An 18,202-nucleotide genomic window follows, 5' to 3' on the forward strand; every position below is an offset into this window, starting at 1 on the left:
TTTCTGACAGTACGGAAGGTCGCTTAATTGGTCAGTCTTGCGATTCTTGACCTTCTCCCATGCACAGCGAGGGACGCTGGTGCTCTTTTGGGGGAGGAGTGAAACTGCTCCAGGATACTCTGCTTCAAGAAAATCAGGTGGCTTTTCTGTTCATCACTTGCTTTTGCAACCACTTGGAGTCTGTCATCTTTCTCTGCGTTATTAAAATGACTTGGCAAAGGGATTAAGTGCTTTCCTGCCTGCAAGCGTCTCAACAGGTATGTCTGATTTCCTGCCGCCCTGGGGGGCCAGCGTCTCAGCAGCTTGAATCCCATAATGCTGAACCCCCAGGTGCACATTTTTAAGAGACTGACATACACCCAAGTCCATATATGTAATTTATATATATCTCCAAGGACTCTGAGAAATCAGTAATTTTTTTCATTAAAATGTGCTCCAGTGAAGGGTATGTCAGCACCACAGACCAGGTCCTTCACTAGGACCCTATGAGGTGATTTTCTCGTGGCAGGACGTGGACAATGTTAACAGGAGTTGTACTGTGAAAACTGAAATAAACAGCATGATTTCTCTCCTGATAGGAAAAAAAAACAAAAACCAAAACCAAAATCCTTCACTAAGGAGAAGGTTCCTGTCACCTGCTTCTTTCCCCAAGTTCACCTAATTTGTTGTCACCTGGCTCTGGAAGAGGGGAGGCTGGAGTCCTAATTTCTGGGTTAACAGTCTGTGGTGAGAGGAGGTGTCCAAGGAAACTTTCCACTCTTCTAGATACCGTGTCCCTTACCATTTGTCAGTCAGAATCCGGTCACGAACTGCGACAGCGTCGCGCCGGTGTGGGGAGCGGGAGGCGGGCTCATGGGGCCGGCGGCAAGCTCGGTGGGGGGGCGGGGGGGGGCAAACCCCATCACAAATGCTCTCCCAGCTCTCCTGAGAGGAGCACGCGCCAGCTGACCCAGTCCTTCTTGTTTACTGTCCAACAGGAGGAGGGAAAGAAAAATGGGAGGAAATACAGCAGTCTATGCCATTTACAACTTTATCTTTGCATGTACTTCCATTTTTATCTCACTACACTTCTGGACTTCTCTATTGACAAGAGACGATAAATAAAATAATATGACAGTATGACGAACAATCCCCCAGTTTCTTTTCTTCTCGTTTATAATGTATTTGAAAACTTGTGCATTTGGAAATGAATGGAATGTAACGAAGAATGTGTTTTCATCAGCTCTGTACTGGGCCGAGAAAAATGAAGGTGATGGAAGGCAGCTTTACAGTGGGCTTGTTTACCCATTTCTTTGGGGATGAGCATAAATTAGTAGACAGAAGGCAGGATCATGACTGGACACTAGAGTGACCCAAATATCTGATTCGAGAGACAGGAGCTGATAAACTGTTTTTCATTTAAACACCTAAAGGCACAATCTACCACTTTATAGTACAAGAACCAAAACCAACAGAAAAACTGGTACTACAGGCAGACTGGGTGGGCTAGAGGGTTAAGAGAATCTATTTTTCAGGAGAGTAGGTCAATTTTCTGAATGGCAGTCTAAAATTATTGAGAATGTAATTAGGAACAATAACAGATCACTTTTAGCTTTAATGAAGACATTCCCTTAAGTAAATGTGCCAAACATGCAAATCTAGGCATGGAGCCCAAGCCCACCAGGGCAGCTGATGCCCACCCGGGGCTGTGAATAAGGACGAGGGGAATACGCAGGACCCCTTGGCAGGGGCCTTCAAAGGCTCTGTCCTCCTCCATCCCCCAAGCTGGAGGAGCTCTCTGGCCAAGAGTTTTCTTCAAAGTTCAAAAGAGAGATGCAAAATATTTAGAGGCTGTAGGCTAGATCTGTAGGAAGAAGATCACTGCATTTACTAGACCGTAAGGGAGGGATGAGAACCACATTCGTCTTTTTCGAACGACCACCAAGCCATCATGTTGAGGACACAAGCGACACTGTCTGGTGATCTCTGCCTCTGTGGCCTGGAGGGCCCTGTGCTGGCCCCTCTGCCCTGCTCAGCTTTCCCCTGGCCCTTCACCACCTGACATACTGCTCGCCGTACTTGTTAGCTTTGTTCGTCCGTGTCTCCCCGCAAGCTGGCAAGAGCAGGAGGCTCGGACGGTGCCTGAGGTTTCGTTAGGTGCTCAGTAAAAACCTCTTAAGTGAACCCGGGTGGAGGTCTGGGGACAAGTCTTTCCATCTGGCGTCTTGGGGAGAGCTCTGCCAGGCTGGCTGCCACAGGCCAGAGGAGTAACAGTGTCACTGAGGAACATTCTTCTCTGGGCCCTCAGTCACACCACGGACAGTTGGGTCTTCTGTGCCTCATTGTTTCCCAAACTGACTATGACACCCACAGAGTGGGTAACAAAAGAAAAACAGACAGATTGGACCCCATCACAATTTAAAAAGTTCTACATCAAAGGACACTATCAGCAGAGTAATAAGAGAACCCATGAGATAGGAAGAATATTGGCACATCCTAGGTCTGATAAGGGATTAGTATCCAGAATACGTAAAGAACTCCGACGACACAGCAAGCAATGTGCAAGGCTCCAGAGTCCAGAGTTTCACTGGCATCAGACCCCACGGTATCTGGCTGCCCCCTTCTGACCCAAGTGCCCCCACCTGACCTGCTCCCCCCGAATCCCACCCATGCATCCAGGCCTGGGAACGTGTCACTTCCTCCATGAAAGTTTCCCGGGCCCACAGTAACAACGATCCTTCCACTTTGTACGTGTGGTGTACTTTTTTCCTTATTGTGGTTAAATCTACTTCACAGAAAGGTAAGCGTTTTTAAGTGTATGGTCCCATGGCATTAATTCACTTTGTTTTGTAACCATCACCACCAGCCATCTCCAGAACTTTCTCAGTAATCTTCCCAAACTGAAACTCTGTCCCCAGGAAACACTGACCCCCCCCCCATCTCCCCTAGTCCCTGGCACCCACCATCTACTTTCTGTCCCCATGAGAGTTTTATTCGAGGCACCTCGTATAAATGGAACCACACAGTAATTTTCCCCTTTGTGACTGGTTTATGTCACTTAGTCTTCAAGGCCCACACATGCTATAATGTTTGCAAAATTCCCTTCCTGTTTAAGCCTGGATAATATTCTGCTGTAAGGAAGGACTGCATTTTGTTTATCCAGATCATTAGTGAAGTCAATCATCTTTCCACACGCTTGTTGGCCATCTGTGCACCATCCTGGGAAAATGTCTATTTGTGTCCTTCGCTCGGTGTCTTACGTTGAGGGTGCAGGTTGCTTGCTGCGTCGTCGGAGTTCTTTACGTATTCTGGATACTAATCCCTTACCAGACCTAGGATGTGCCAATATTCTTCCTATCTCATAGGTTCCCTTTTTACTCTGCTGATAGTGTCCTTTGATGTAGAACTTTTTAAATTGTGATGGGGTCCAATCTGCCTATTTTTCTTTTGTTGCCTGTGCTTTGGGAGTCGTAGCCAAGACAGTGTGACCAAATCCAACGTCACAGAGCTTTCCCCTGTGTTTTCTTCTAAGGGTTCTATAGTTTTCAGCCTTTGATTGTTCTGAATACAAGTGTGCTGTCCACAGTGTAAGGTATGCGGTGCACTCTTTACACGTGTCAGAAACATCCTGTAGCCAGTGGTGCCCATGTCCTGCTGGCAGTCTCCCAGGGCCCTCTGCTAGCACCTGGGGTTCGCACCTGAGGTCACTCGAGGGTCAGGTTTATGGCTGGCCATCTGTGGGAGTCTCAGCCTATCAGTAACCAGTGCTGTGTGTGGACGGCCTCGTGATTCCTAGTATGATTACAGCACACCCTTCAGCAACAACCACTGGGGCTGCTTGGACAAAATGAAGGTTTATTACTCACGAGACTTGGGCATTAGGCAGTACCGCCAGGGCCATGCAGGGAGGCGGCAGGTAGAGGAAGTTGAGGGTGGGGGCAGAGTGTATGGTGGTCTGGGGGTTCTGCTTCTATGAGGTTTGCGGGTGGGGGCCTACGGTTTCACAGCCTCACTCTTTATTGGTACATTAAAAACATAAAAGCAGTGCTCGCTTCGGCAGCACATATACTAAAATTGGAACGATACAGAGAAGATTAGCATGGCCCCTGCGCAAGGATGACCGCAAATTCGTGAAGCGTTCCATATTTAAAAAAACAAAAACAAAAACATAAAAGCAGTCATTTAAAGTCCAGGAGGAGAAAAAGTAAGTGGCTCAAGTGGTCAGTTCTCAAATTCAGCTCTGAGCTCTAAACAAAGAGCCTCGGGGCGGGAGGCAGCCCGGGTCCACGTCTGGTCCCGCGGCTGGCTGTGTGTTTATGCCGAGGCCGCCATCTCTGAAATGGGTGCCTGGGCATTGCAGCTTAAGTCAGGTACTTGCATCACAAAAAGGAAAAACAAAAAGCCTGTCGGACATTCCACGACACTGGCCACAAGCGTAAGGTGGATACACAAGCCGGAAGGCCAGTAAATTAATATCCCTGAAAGTTGTTCTCAACCAAGAAGGCGTAGTGGCACTAAAGTGGCTTCTGACCTCTCCCTGAGGTCTCCTGGGTACTGAGAACAGGTGCTCAAAGGGGCGATGGCACGCTGTGCTCTCCGTATCGGCGCCTTTTTTGCTCTTCCCCATCTCCCTTACACATCCCTTTCCGTGTGTGTCTGGGGACCAAGTCTAAGCAAACTATCGCACTCGCATCTTCGTCAGGCTCACACACTTGGTTTCTGGGGGAAAATAGGACAAGATCCTCTCTCCTCCAGACAAGGGCATCTGTATAAGCTCTCTGCTCCATCCACTCTGAACTCCTTAAAGGCATGTGATGCTCATAAACCCCTTTATGCTCACAGCCTCTGGCAAATCGTAAGTGGCCTAATAGATGCTTGCCAAACTGAACGAACCTAACTTACATTTTCAAATAGACCTGCAGATCGATTCCTAAAATATCAACATCTCTTCCCAAGACAAGAATTGTACACACAGATGTCTGCAGAGTAGCGTTACTCAGCTCCTGGGGTATGTCTGTGACCAAGTGCCAAGCTTACATCCTGCGAAAAATCAGATGTTCTTTACAAAGCATGGGATTCACAGACGGAATCTGTAACTAGAAAAGTGTCTTTAATAGATAAAACCAAGAACAAAGGAATTCAATCCCGAGTCCCTGGAGAAAAAAGAAAATTAACTTAACAAATGCTCTGAGCACATGAGAGAAAGAGAAAACTAAAAAGGAGATAAGTAAGAGAGAAAGGGGTCACAGTCTGTTCAGCAGAACAGAGCTCAAAAGTCACAACTGTGCCCTCCTTCTTAAAATACAATGAGGATCTTTAGAAAACCAGACTAAATTGAAGTTATTTTCCCTTGCTGCAGATACTACTGTTCAACTCAGAGACTAGAAATTATGGCCGTCGGAACTCCAGGTAAATTCATAGTCTGGTTATAAAGAGGCCTGCTCAGGAAACCATGCGGCTGGTGAACAGTCCCAGGGCTGTTATGTTTTGAAGACTTTGCTTGATTGGAACAACATAAAATAGAACGCTTTGTATTTTATATCCTTCCCCAGCCATGTGAAAACAGACAGAGCTGAGGGCCAACATGGGGAGAAACACATTTCTCAAGGCTCTGCCTCCTCACCAGAAGGGGCACCCACAGACTAAGAGATGACCCTCTTTTGATTTTTCCATTTGAGGCTGATACCTTAAATAAAACCAGAGCTTTTCAAATTAGGAATCCAAAGCCAAATAAAACCTCTAATTTCCATAATTAGTATTTCGTAAAGCTTAAAATTCTCAAAGGTGGTTATACACAGAACTGAAGAGAGATTTTATCAATCGCCTGGCATTTTCTTATGTACCCCCACTCTAAACACAAATGTTCACACAACTATATTGATGAACATTCCCCTTGCCTTGTTTTGGGGTCATCAGTTTCTCATTTATTTCACCGTGGAGGAGGGCAAACTCTGAAACAGAAAACCTTGCAGGATTTCTATTCCAACCATCTCAAAGCAACAGTGAAATGTAAATGTTCCCAGACAATAAGCAGTGAGTGAACAACCTGAAGGACAGTCAAGTCCCTCAGCCAGATGCATCCCCAAATCAGTTCAGGAATGGAACCACGGTCCGCTTTCTGACCTTAGGATAAAGGAACATTTCCCTCTGGACGAAGGAGCAGGGACTTTACCTCACCTCGCCTCTAGGCGGGGCAGGCAGGGGCTGGACCTTCTACCATAAGGCGGCCCTGACTTCCCACTGCACCAGGGCAGGGGCTCTGCTACTCATCGGCTGTGGCTGTTCAGCAGCCTGCTCGAGGAGCCCTGACCCTGAGCAGCGTAAATAATCAGGCTCAGAAGTGGGTTGCAGGAGAGTGTCACGTCCAGTCTAAGCACAGGAGTAAGACAGTAGTGCAGGTCTTGGTGCTCTCTCTATCTCTCTCCCTCCTATCCATCATGTGCACTCTTTCTCCCTCTGTCTCTGGGAATTAGGTGGGTCCTTGTCCTTGTTGAGGGGCACAGCAAACAAGGCCACGGAATGAGGCAGAACACACAGATGCTTTGAGAGTGACGAATGAGAAATCACAACTGTAGAGGTATTTCCCCGTCTGTTTCTCCTCTCTCTTTTATTTTATTTTATTTTTTGGAAGTTGCTATATCAGAATTACCCTTGGGTGTCACAACATAGGTACAAACAAATCAGGAAATCTTAAGAGAAGAAAATATTTCTTTTCCTGTCTGCCCTAGCTTCCATTCAATGAATAAAGTCAGTCCCACCGTGCAAGAATAGAGTACTCAGCTAGAACAAGACATTTTCTGATGTGACCCAAGGTTATCTATTTAAACCGACTTGTTCTCTACTCCATCTGCTATGAAGCAAGGTTTTTTAAAATGTCAACAGAATCTCATTTATATTTTGGTCTAAAATCAACTCCTACAATAAATCTAAGGTTGATGACAAGAGATGGAGAGAATGTATAAAGCAGAAGTTGGTTAAAGAAAGAATTAAGTGTACAAAAACAGAGCTAAGATCCCTCTTAAGATACATACTTACAAATGCATTATCACGAGTGTTACTGAGAGCGGAGTGTATTGTTGGTGGAAACATAAGAAGTCTGTTCACACAGACAGGATGGCAGGTGAATAAAAAATAAAGCCCTAATCCCATTTATGCAGTTGTTCAAATATATTAAGAAAGAAGCCGGTCAGTTGGGCCTATTTAAAATGTGGAAGGTCGATGATTACTCAGCAAATCTGGACTGTGCAAACGATCAGTTCAAACAAACGAACACTAAGCGCATTTCACATACTTAGCAGTCTTCTGTAGTTTGCAAGCTGCGTGGGTGCTCGGCTTTCTGTGAGGCGGCAGGAGTAACAGATTTATAGAGAATTTATAGGAAATCCAAAAGCAATTATGGCAAATCATTAAACAACAGGCACCTCCACCAAACCTCTCCCAAAGCTCCCAATAAGAGGATGGCATCTATTTATTCCAAAATTTGACTTACTCTCTGTTCAATCGCTGAGACAACTTGTCGATAAGCAGTGAAATGCCCCATAAGCCTGCACACAGGGAGAGAGGGAAAGGGGCTGAAGGCAGGAAGGCACTCTCTGGGTAGCCAGGTCGATGGGCCGTGGGATGCCTGGTGAAACTCACCAAGGGGAGGCAGAGCGGAGTGTTAAGAACCGGAGGCGACCTCATATGACTGAGTATAAGTTAAGAATTCTCCCCAGAATTACTCATCCACAAAGAGGGACCTGCCTTTGGTTGAGTCTTTGCAACGTGTCTCAAACAAATATTTATTTTGAAATTTAAGTACTGTTTGGGAAAGACATAATAGCTTGATATAACCTCAGCTGGAAGGCTATGGTGGTTACTTGAAGGAGTCCATTTTTAGAAGAGGCATAGAAATTTAACACGGGTTTCGTAATTATTTTCTGGGGCTAGGATCTCTCGTGGGTGAGTGTAGGTTACTGTTGTGCACAATACTCTTAGACATCATCTGAGAAGCGAAACATGAATCTGGTTCTGTGCAAACATAAAACGTAATGAGAAAGCTCTTCCGGGCCGGTCCAGATAGCTTCACGGTATGCAGACATGGGAACAGTACTGTGTTGAAAGGTTGCTTGGAGGGAGAAAAGGGGGCAGAAATAAGACTATCCTGTGAATATTTGTTATTATTTACACAAAGAAAAATAACAAAAATAACTCAGTATGACAGATGAGGAAATCATTCTCTTACAACCAGGTTTTTGTAAATAATGGTTATAGTAACCAGTCTTACATACATTTATAAATACGCTTTTCTTTTCCCAAACCTGCTCCAAAATTTACTTTCCTTAGAGAGTCTTTTCTGGTTAATTTCAACCCACTCACTAATTAGCTTAGTTTGACATCGGTAGTTTCAGTTTCCAGAGCACTGAAAACCACACAGGGTTTTACACCCACTTTTTTTTTTTTTTTTTGACAGAGAGAAATCACAACTAGGCAGAGAGAGAGGAGGCAGCAGCCTCCCCACGGAGCAGAGAGCCCGATGTGGGGCTCGATCCCAGGACCCTGGGATCATTACCTGAGCCGAAGGGAGAGGCTTTAGCCCACTGAGCCAGCCAGGCGCCCTTTACACCCACTTTTAAGACCTTTTTATTTGTATCTTCTAAGTCAGTGCTTCTAAAACCTTCAGGGGCAGAGGGGGGTACCACCTGTGTACCCTGCACACACGCACGGTCTAAATCAGGTTCTCCATCTAACCAGCCGCCGGGTGAGGCCTATGGGAGGAGGCAAGCCCCGGGACCACCAGCAGGGAAAAGGCAGCAAGAGGGATCTGAGTCCAAAGATCTCTGTGCAGCACTGACATTCCCCAGAGAGTGGAGACAACACCCATCTGTGGAACTTCAGCCCTGCAGAATGGGAAGCAGGGGGAAGACGGGCAGAGCCTTTGCAAGGTGGGCATGCTGGAAGGTCAAGGGAGGACTGCTGTGCCCAAGGAAATAATGACAATGGGGCCATCACAGTGCATAAGAAAAGACTCACAGATCGGGCAAGCAGACACGAGTTAGGTTTCAATAAGGCAAAGAGGGCAAACTTAGGGATGGTGGATGGGAGGGAAACTGTGAGAGAATTACAGATCCCATCAGCAGAAAGTTTTCAGAGATTCTAAGAATGACAGCAAACATTTCTTATCTGTTACATATGGGTGGACACTGCATCAATCATCTTGCATTCATCATTATGTGTATTTTTTATTGCTCTCTTTTTGACAGAAAATTGAGACTCACAAGGTAGGTCACTTGCTCAGCCTCACAGGAAAGAGCTCGGAGACAAACCATCCAGGGCTCTATGGCTAGAATTTGTGCTCTTAACTGCTACCCCAGCCTGGCTCCAGTGAGAAGGTCCAAGGTGCGACCACGCACGAGCCGCAGAGGGGAAAGCCCACAGAGAAGACTGAGGAACTGAGGAACCCCACAGCCAGAGCGGTCATCTCAGAGCCGAACCCGGGCTGATCTTCCTGGAACCCCGGCTCCTCATCCTTAGACCCTGACCGCTTCCCCAGTGCCCGCCAATTCAAGCTTCACCGTTAGCTGGGGTGGGAGGCGTCACCTTCATGATGCTCACCCCTGTTCTGATTTCGTGTCTCTAGACCTGAACTGTGCTAAGCCACACTTTTGGCAGCTGCTTTTTTATTTAAAAAGTTTCATCACCATAATCAAATAATATTTGTCCATGTAGGTAAAATGTGCATACAGTCATAAAATTAACTTGTGAAAGGTGTTCAATTATGTCAAAGAATCGAGGCATTTTAAACTAAATAACATTATTAGCTCACTACAGGGAATTATATACTGAAAGCCTAACGAAAAGAGGTGTTCAATTATCCAGAGAATTCAGACCAAAAATCTACTTGCACTTTAATCAGCGGGCTTGGCAGCCCCGATGGTTCTGGATACAGTAGATAATGACTATAATTTATGTGAACTGAAAATTCTATTAATTTTCCTATACCTTTTTTGAAGTTCCATCATTAATTGCTACTAATGCTTCCTAATCAAGACGGAGCCAGTCACCGAAACAATTAACCTATTTCTGAAGGTGCAAATGGAAAGATAATTCATCAATTTCCTAATTTTTCCCCTGCTGCAACACCCGCCTGGCTTTTGTCACTAAACACTCTTCTACTCAGAACGCGCAGTGGCCGCTGTCAGCAATCAGGAGAAAACAAAGAATGTGTTCATTCGTACGGGTCAGTCCTATAGTTGTGGACGAGGAATAACCATTTGTTAACTTACGTAAGAACCTCAGGTGCAACCACAATTTCCACTCTACAGACGTAGAGTGGAAAGAAAGAAATACACCTCCAAATCCAATCTGTTTATGAGATTAGAGGATGTGATTTTTACTGAACTCTCCCAGGTGGCCTAGGATGGGTCCCGACAAGCAAGCTGGACTAACGGGTAGCAGCTGTGGCAGATGAGTCCTCTCCCGCAGCTGTGGGGGCTGTGTGTGCTCTGGAACTGTGGCGCGCTGCAGGCCCTGTTCAGGGACGGGGCCGGGGGTCCCGGGGCCCAGAAGTCCGAGTTCTGGCGTTCTGCCTCACCAGCTGCAGGAGAAGTGGCTTATGCTGGGTGAGGACTAAATGAAATAACCTATGTAAGGTGATTATAACCCATGTCTGGCACATAGTAGGAACTCAACAAACTGAATGCCCCAAAATATCTGATTAAAAACAGGATATTAACGAAAGAACCCAACATTTACTGAACGAAAACAAATCGTCTTTTGATAAGTCATGTGATGGCTCTGGAATGTCATAGATTTTTAAAAGGTTCTTAAATACCAACATGTTAGTGACCTTTTACTTAGAGATAATGTGAGGTCAGACCTGGTTCAATGAGAACCCCCAAACCCACACTGTGAAATCTAATGGAGTGTTAGCCCCTACCAGCCCATCAAGCAAAACATGAGCCAATGGAAGCCCGCCGGTGGACGGATCAGGAATTCATCTGTGGCCTGAAACCCAGTATTGGGTATCCTGAGGGGCCCTAAGGGTGACGGGGCGATCCAGGCCGGCTTTTCTTTGTGTTCAGGTTCCTCTGAAACCTGCTGTAAATATGGCTTCTGCCTCCTCTCTCTGATAAACACAAGGGATTACTGTTCCTGTTTTACACATAAGGAAACTGATGTATGGAAAGTCGAGCAATTTGGCCTGGGTTTCTCAGTGGCTGAGCGGTTGAGAGAATGTGATCCGCACAACCCAGAGCCTGCGTGCTTAACCACCAAGCCTTACTGCATGTTACAGACCCTTGTAGGAACCCCCTGGGTGTTGGGGGGGGATGTGAACTCAAAACCATCTCATGACATTTCTCTGTAAGCAACCCCAGGGAACACTGGGAGCAGAAGAGCGGCAAACCCACACTTGTGGACACCTGCTCTGGGCCAGGCTAAGTGTCCATACCTTGAGGCCACTCCTGCTGCTCACCATGAGCCAGAAGGCCTGTCGTCTTGGTGCTGGGAGTTCGGATGAGGCGGCCCTCTCCCGGTAAGAAGGGCCATGTACAGGTCTGCTCAGCACTGCAGCTCCGTCCTTTCCACCCTGACTCCTCCCCCACCCCCCACCCCTCCATCCCAGCGTATTTGAGGAGGGGCTTATTCTGGGGCCCAGTGATGGAGCTGACTCCTCCTCCTGGAGTGGCTGCAAAGACTCCCCACGGGCTCTGGGTCCACAGGGTCACACACTCAGCAGTCCCCCTTCCCTTGAGAACGCGAAAGGGGCACAGAGTCTGTAGGACTTACGACTCTAATTAGAAACTTGTGGAAATACAAAAGGTTATTAAAACACAGTTCAGCACAAGCCGCGGATAGCAGCTTCCAGCGGGAAGCTTCCAGGGGAAACCTGGGCATGCTCTGTCCTGTGAGCAAACTGAGAGCGGGGGTCTATCACTTTCTCCTCATTGCTTTCCTTGTTTTCAACACCAGTTGTGTTCACGGAGGGTGCAAAGTTCCCAAGGTGTCAAAGCTTCTTAGCAAATAATGCAGTGTGTTTCCGCCTGCTTGTGCTCTGCCCACTCCCTGGCAAGAGGGCACTGGGCTTTGTTTCTAAACCAGGCGGTGGTGAAGCGCGAGGGCACTGGGACTTGGCTCCACCGGCCCCTCAGAGAGCGGGCTGGCCTGGGTGCTCTACTCTATGCTCAGCGTCAGCAGACAGACTTTAAGTTACACCCGGATAAAGAGAAAGAGGGAAAGCGAGTGGAAACAATTAACTGTCGAGGGTCAGATGAAGAGGCTGGCTGTAGCAGGTCACGGAGCACTTGAGACGCTAGCAGACGTCCACAGTCGCAGCCGGGTGAGAATTAGTGCGGCCGTAATCAGGAATGAGGATCCAGAGCTGAAGCAGCAGACAAGAGGGCCAGCTCCTCTGAAGGCTGGCCCCGTCACCCCCATCACACACATGTGGGAACAGAAAACAAACATTCCAAGTGGGAGGAATTACGACAGACAGGAGGAGGGTAATGGGTGAAGAAATTCATTATTATCTTCAGTGCCACTTGGTAAACTTGAAAATTAACATGCCAAACTCTCTGAGGGATGGCTGGTGGGAGAGCTTCAAACACGGACATGGCGGAGGGGCGGTGAGCCTAAGGGCGGTGCTGCTTCTCCCCATGACTTTCGGGAACCTGGAGAACATCTTCAACACTATTTTCATCAGCAACAAAACGGAGTGGAAGAGGCCCAGAAGGAATCGGGAGTGGCACCGTTTCTCTGTCTGGTTTGCTGTGGAACATGAGCGCGCTTGTGACCAGCACTGCCCGGGATGAGCCTGAGCAGGTAAGGCGGCAGCTGTCCGTGCTCCGAGCCCCTGCTCCTCCCATTGTCTTGGCTACGTTCCCCCTGGTCTGGAGTGGTTTCCTCTCCCCATTCCCACCTCCAGAGCCACCATTCTGCCCAAGCCAAGTCCAGTTTGCCTCTCTCCCAGGGACCAAAGCAGAAAACATAGCCCACCTCACCTCTGTCCTCTTTCATGCCCCTCTCATTCCATGGGTTATCAGGCTGGGCCCCTGTCCTCTGAAACTCATGGGAGCTCAGCTTTTCCCCATCCCCACACCACTCGCTGCCTCAGACAGGCTGTCCTCACCCCCACCTGAGGATCACAGCTGCCCACAGCCCTGTGAGTCTCTGAGGTTACAGTCCTTAGATCATCCTAAATGCGCTCACTACAAAAAAAAAAAAAAAAAATCAAAGTTCTGCCCCTAGGTGATTTGAACTCACCCATTTTACACTTCTTAAATCCCTATAGAAATGTCCAAAGTATTAAAAAGAAATAGGGGAATAAATGTATTGATACTGAAAACCAGGATAACCACCATCCACAAGAGAATTTTTGCAAGAGGGCATGAAGGCACCTGGTTTGAGCAAAGCCACTCTGATCTGGAACCTCCCCCGCCCCCAGTCTGCAGAAGGAGAGCGGAAGGGACAACCCCTGCTGGACAGTCTCTTCCGGAGAGCACATCAGAGCAGTCTGTGGGGCTAGGGCTACGGGCCCAACTGTGACCACCTCAGGACAGAGCACTGGTGTTGGCATGAGAGGCCGAACATAAACTCGCATGGTATGAACTTGCTAGGGACAGAAATCGGGTGACAGTAGACAAGCAGCTCCCCATCTTTGAAGGGCATCTGCGTCACCAGAGGGCTTGTTAAGGCACAGATTTCCAGGTCTTGTCCCCAGAGATTCTGCTCCAGTAAATTTGGGGTGGGGTCTGGGAATCTGCACTTTTTTTTTTTTTAATATTTTATTTATTTGACAGAGAGAAATCACAACTAGGCAGAGAGGCAGGCAGAGAGAGAGGAGGAAGCAGGCTCCCTGCGGAGCAGAGAGCCTGATGTGGGGCTCGATCCCAGGGCCCTGGGATCATGACCCGAGCCGAAGGCAGAGGCTTTAACCCACTGAGCCACCCAGGTGCCCCTGGGAATCTGCACTTTTAACATGCGCCCAGGTGATGCATATTACCAGGACACAGCTGGCCGGGGTACCCAACTTTGAGAACTCCCCCAGAGCAGCGAGCACAGATAAGAGAGGAAAGGGCCCCGGCAACCTCTGGATTGTGAAAACTATGGGGGGAAGTATTCTGACAGCCCTGAAATAAAAACTGCCTTCACCCCATTAGGGTGAACTGTAGATGCCTCACTACCATCTACACGTTCCCTAATGTGACAAAACAAAACCTAATTAGTCCTAATAACAAGGCCATAGTGGAAAAAGTTCATAAAAAAGAGATCAATTAATTTAAAGACTATGAAGACATATCCCTTTTTGAAAAAGAACACTTCAGGAAATTTCTAAATCAAATTGATTCAGATGAATCAGAAAATCTGAATTGAATAAAAGCCCCATTGAGAGGGGTTGATATATGAAAACGGAAAGATCTTAGATCAGGAAAGATTTTTTTTTTTTTGATGAGTATACAAATTGCCAAAATTAAAAATGCAACAGATGCCCCAGAGAACAGACTGGATAGTGCATAAAATCAGATAAGTGAATTTGGCTGGAATTGAGAGATTTTCCTAGAATTTAGAGAAAGCAGATTAAATGAGCTATGATGAGAAGATGAGTAAAATGGAAGACTGATCCAACAGATCCAGTGTGAGCACAATAGGCATTCCAGAAAGTGAAAATAGAGTCTGTGAGAGAAACATATCAATCAAACTAACAATGTGGAAAAAGTCCATGACGTGAAAAAGATCTGCGTCCTCAAATAAAAGCAGCTTACTGAGTACCAAGAAAGAGAGAGCCACTATAGTCATATCCCGACAAAAAGTCTGAGCTTCGGGGACAAATCAATAAAACTTAGAGTCCAGATACATGAAACATGGTATCAACCAGGAGAAAAAAACCCAAACTCAAAACCCAAAACCCAAAACCCCAAACCCTCCAAAATTCTTCTCTGCAGCATGAACTGATAGAATAAAGTAATATCTATGGTGTTTTCATGGAATTAAATTGTCAAAAGGCTTCTTTTATTCTTTTTTAAAGATTAAAAAAAAATCTATTCTAGGGTGGGGGACAGAGGGAGAGGGAGTTTTAAGCAGATTCTGTGGTGAGCGCAGGGCTTGATCTCCTGACCCTGAGATCAGGACCTGAGCCGAAACCAAGAGTTGGAAGCTTAACCGACTGTGCCCCCCAGGTGCCCCTGTCGAAAACATTCTAAAGATGTCAGTCACTGGCCATGCCTTTTTCTCAAGGAGTCTGACAATTGTATTCCATGTGACACCCAGTGGTTTTCTGATAAATACGGAACAACCAGCCCTGATGCGTACTATTTGCCGATTTCCGAGGTCCAAGCACACCAGCCACGGCAGATCTTCAGCTGCAAATGTGTTGTCATGGAGTGTGGATTTGGGAGGAGATGCCCAGTCAGCTCTCACTAACTCACAACTGACCGAAACCCCTCTCTTAACCCTCAAAGTTAATTGGCCAGGACTCATGGCTGTCAGGATCTGCCCATCATTTTATCTAAGGGACAGACATGACTATCAGCCACCAGCACTGTGTGGTTGTGAGATAAAATTGAGTCTGGTGGTAAAAGGAAGCAGAAAAGCCTGGTGAAGGAGAGGACAGAGTCACGAGACCTCCTGGGTAGCTGGAACAGAGCTCTGCACTCAGGGAGTTTGTATTTCTGGCTTCTCACTCTGGAGGGATCTTGTTCTCAAGTTATGTGAGACCCCCCCCATTTCCTATTGTTCCTATGAGCCCCCCTGCCCCCATTTTTACACTGGAGCTAAAAAATCTGTATGGGTGTCTATTTCTTGTAACTCAAAAGCTTGACTACATCATCCTTCAACATAACAGCTCTGCTTCTAGGAATTTATTGTAAAGAGATAATTTTGATGTTCGCACAGATGGAGCTAAAAGGATATTCACCATTCTGTCTGTAACAGTGAAAATCTAGAGACAATCTAAATGCCCAGTGGTTGAGAGCTAGGATGATACACTAAGTTTGCTTAAAAAAGCAAATGAGGGAGCTGTTTAAAAGGATACAGTGGTAGATAACACTGTATAAATAATGAAATACTAAGTAATAAAGCTCACAAAATAGTATCTATGGTATAACCCTGTTTTGCTAAAAATGTTAATTTTTCTGTTCGCATGAAACTGTGGGAAATGTTAACTGTCACGGGTCTGGGCTATAGAGTTGCAAGTTACGGATATCTTCTTTTTGCTTATTTGTATTTTCTCATTTTCTACAGTTAACATTATTACTCCTGTAATAAGGAAAAAAAAAAGTTCTTTTACTTATATCTCAGTGACAGGAAGCAGGAAGTTGAGCTGAAATTTCTTGGTCTCTGTGGCCTTCCCCTAACCCCTCCTCGGAGGGCAGGTACAGCACTTGTGCACCTGTGCCTGCAGTTCCTGTGACTGCCACAGGGGGCACTCAAGCCCCCTACAAAGTCCACCTGCCTTCTGCAAAGGGCCTTCCTCTCTTTTCACAGGGGGTTCCAGAGCCCCTGCTTCATGCTGCAGCTGTTGGACACTTACCACCTATTGCTTTTCACTAGTATCTGTCCTCTTCCTTCACTATTCAGTGTTGGCTCGTCCTTCACACACCCTCCCAACCATAATCTTCTTGGGCTATTTTCTCTGGGGTTATCAAAGCCACCCTAGAGTAATGTCTCCCAAATCTCCATCTCCAGCCCCAGCCTGGGAGCTTAGGTGCTGATTTGCCTTCTGGAAATTTCCATCTTGGGATCTAAAACAGTGTATCAAAGCAGAATCCACCGTCTTGTTGTTCTTCGCATCCTGCCATGCCCCAACCCCAAACCTGCTCCTGTATCATCCTGACCCCTGGGAACATCACTGGAGCAGCCACTCAAGCCAGAAACAGGAAAGTCACGGGAGATGCTACCCTCTCTCTATACCCATAAATTAATATGTGTGGCCTCTACATCTCCTCCAAACTCCCTTCCTCCACCCTCACTGCAGTTCTCTTAGCTCAAGTCCTATGACCTCACTTCCAACACACTCAAAAGCCTTCCTTCAAGCTGGGCCACACACTGTAGCCAGAACGATCTTCCTTAAACACTCCTCGTTTTAAAATCCTTCCCTAATGAATTATTGTGAGCCGCAGAGTGAAGTCTGGAAGTCTCGGTTATGCACAGCATGATCTTCCCCTCCTGAGCCCAGATCCCCTCCCAGCAGCCATTGGGCAGGGTCATCACCTTTTCTGGGATGCACCAGTCTGCACAGGGTTCCCTCTGGCTGCAACTGCCCTTTCACCCAGCCCTCCCTGCTGCACCCCTGCATCCAGAAAAGCCAGCTAATTATTGTCTCCTCTGTAAAGCTTTCCCAGACCTGGTCCCTCCCTCAGGCTAGTGAGGCGCCCCTCCTCTGTGACCCGAGAGCCCCCTGTGCTGACCCTAGTGTCACAGTACTGACCGTGTCTCTAACTGTTGTTTTGCTCTCCTCCCCTTGGAGGACTGCGACCTGCCTGAGGTGCAAGTCTGAGATGTGAGGTGTGTGTGCAGCCTGACCAGTCCCCAAGTAGATTGTCGATCCCTTCAAGCCAGCAGCCATTAACTGTCCCAGGGGGCCCGGAACAGCAGCATGCAGACAGTTGATAAATCAGACTTTTTAAAAAAGGATTATTTATTTATTTGAGAGTGAGCGAGAGAAAGAACATGACCTGGGGGAAGAGCAGAGGGAGAAGGAGAAGCAGGCTCCCTACTGAGCAGAGAGCTGACACGAGGCTCGATTCGGGACTCTGGAATTGTGACCTGAGCTGAAGACAGATGCTTCACCCACTGAGCCACCGAGGTGCCCCTAAATCAGACTTTCTAAATGCTCTAGATGCTGGTACTCTTCGAAACAGAATCTATGGAGCATGAAATATGATATTTTGGCCAACGCCCTGATGTTAGTGACACTGTCCACAAACTTTTTCAGTTTATCAGGAGTAAGGGAGGGATTCTGGTTCCTCTGAGGCCGCCAGTCTGCCCCTGCTGTCATCCATCACTGGAGGTGGGGCGGGGGGTGGGGGGTGCATGGCCTTCCTGACGCCAGCCCTGCAACATCAGAGGGGCCCTGGGGCCCCAGCAAAGAGAGTCCCACGTCAAGACAAGAGCGATCCTGGTGACGCTGTTGCACCGTGTGAGCCACGAAGCCAGCAGTTCCCCCTACCTCTTGCCTCTGCTTTGCAGACCAAACTACGTGTTTGTTGGTTGCCAGGACACTTTCATTCTGGCCCAGGAGAGAAGC

General features: G+C 47.2%; 1 protein-coding gene and 1 non-coding gene across 3 annotated transcripts in view; one reads left to right on the top strand and one right to left on the bottom strand.

Moving 5' to 3' along the window:
• SDK1 (sidekick cell adhesion molecule 1) overlaps positions 1–18,202 on the bottom strand; it is a 919,871-nt gene that overhangs the window by 242,934 nt on the left and 658,735 nt on the right. The window lies entirely within an intron of this gene.
• Positions 4,024–4,129, top strand: LOC123934303. The gene has a single exon (XR_006816772.1). It is a non-coding gene; the product is annotated as a U6 spliceosomal RNA (small nuclear RNA).

The sequence above is a fragment of the Meles meles genome, chromosome 21, assembly GCF_922984935.1.
Source record: "Meles meles chromosome 21, mMelMel3.1 paternal haplotype, whole genome shotgun sequence".
Taxonomy (NCBI): domain Eukaryota; kingdom Metazoa; phylum Chordata; class Mammalia; order Carnivora; family Mustelidae; genus Meles; species Meles meles.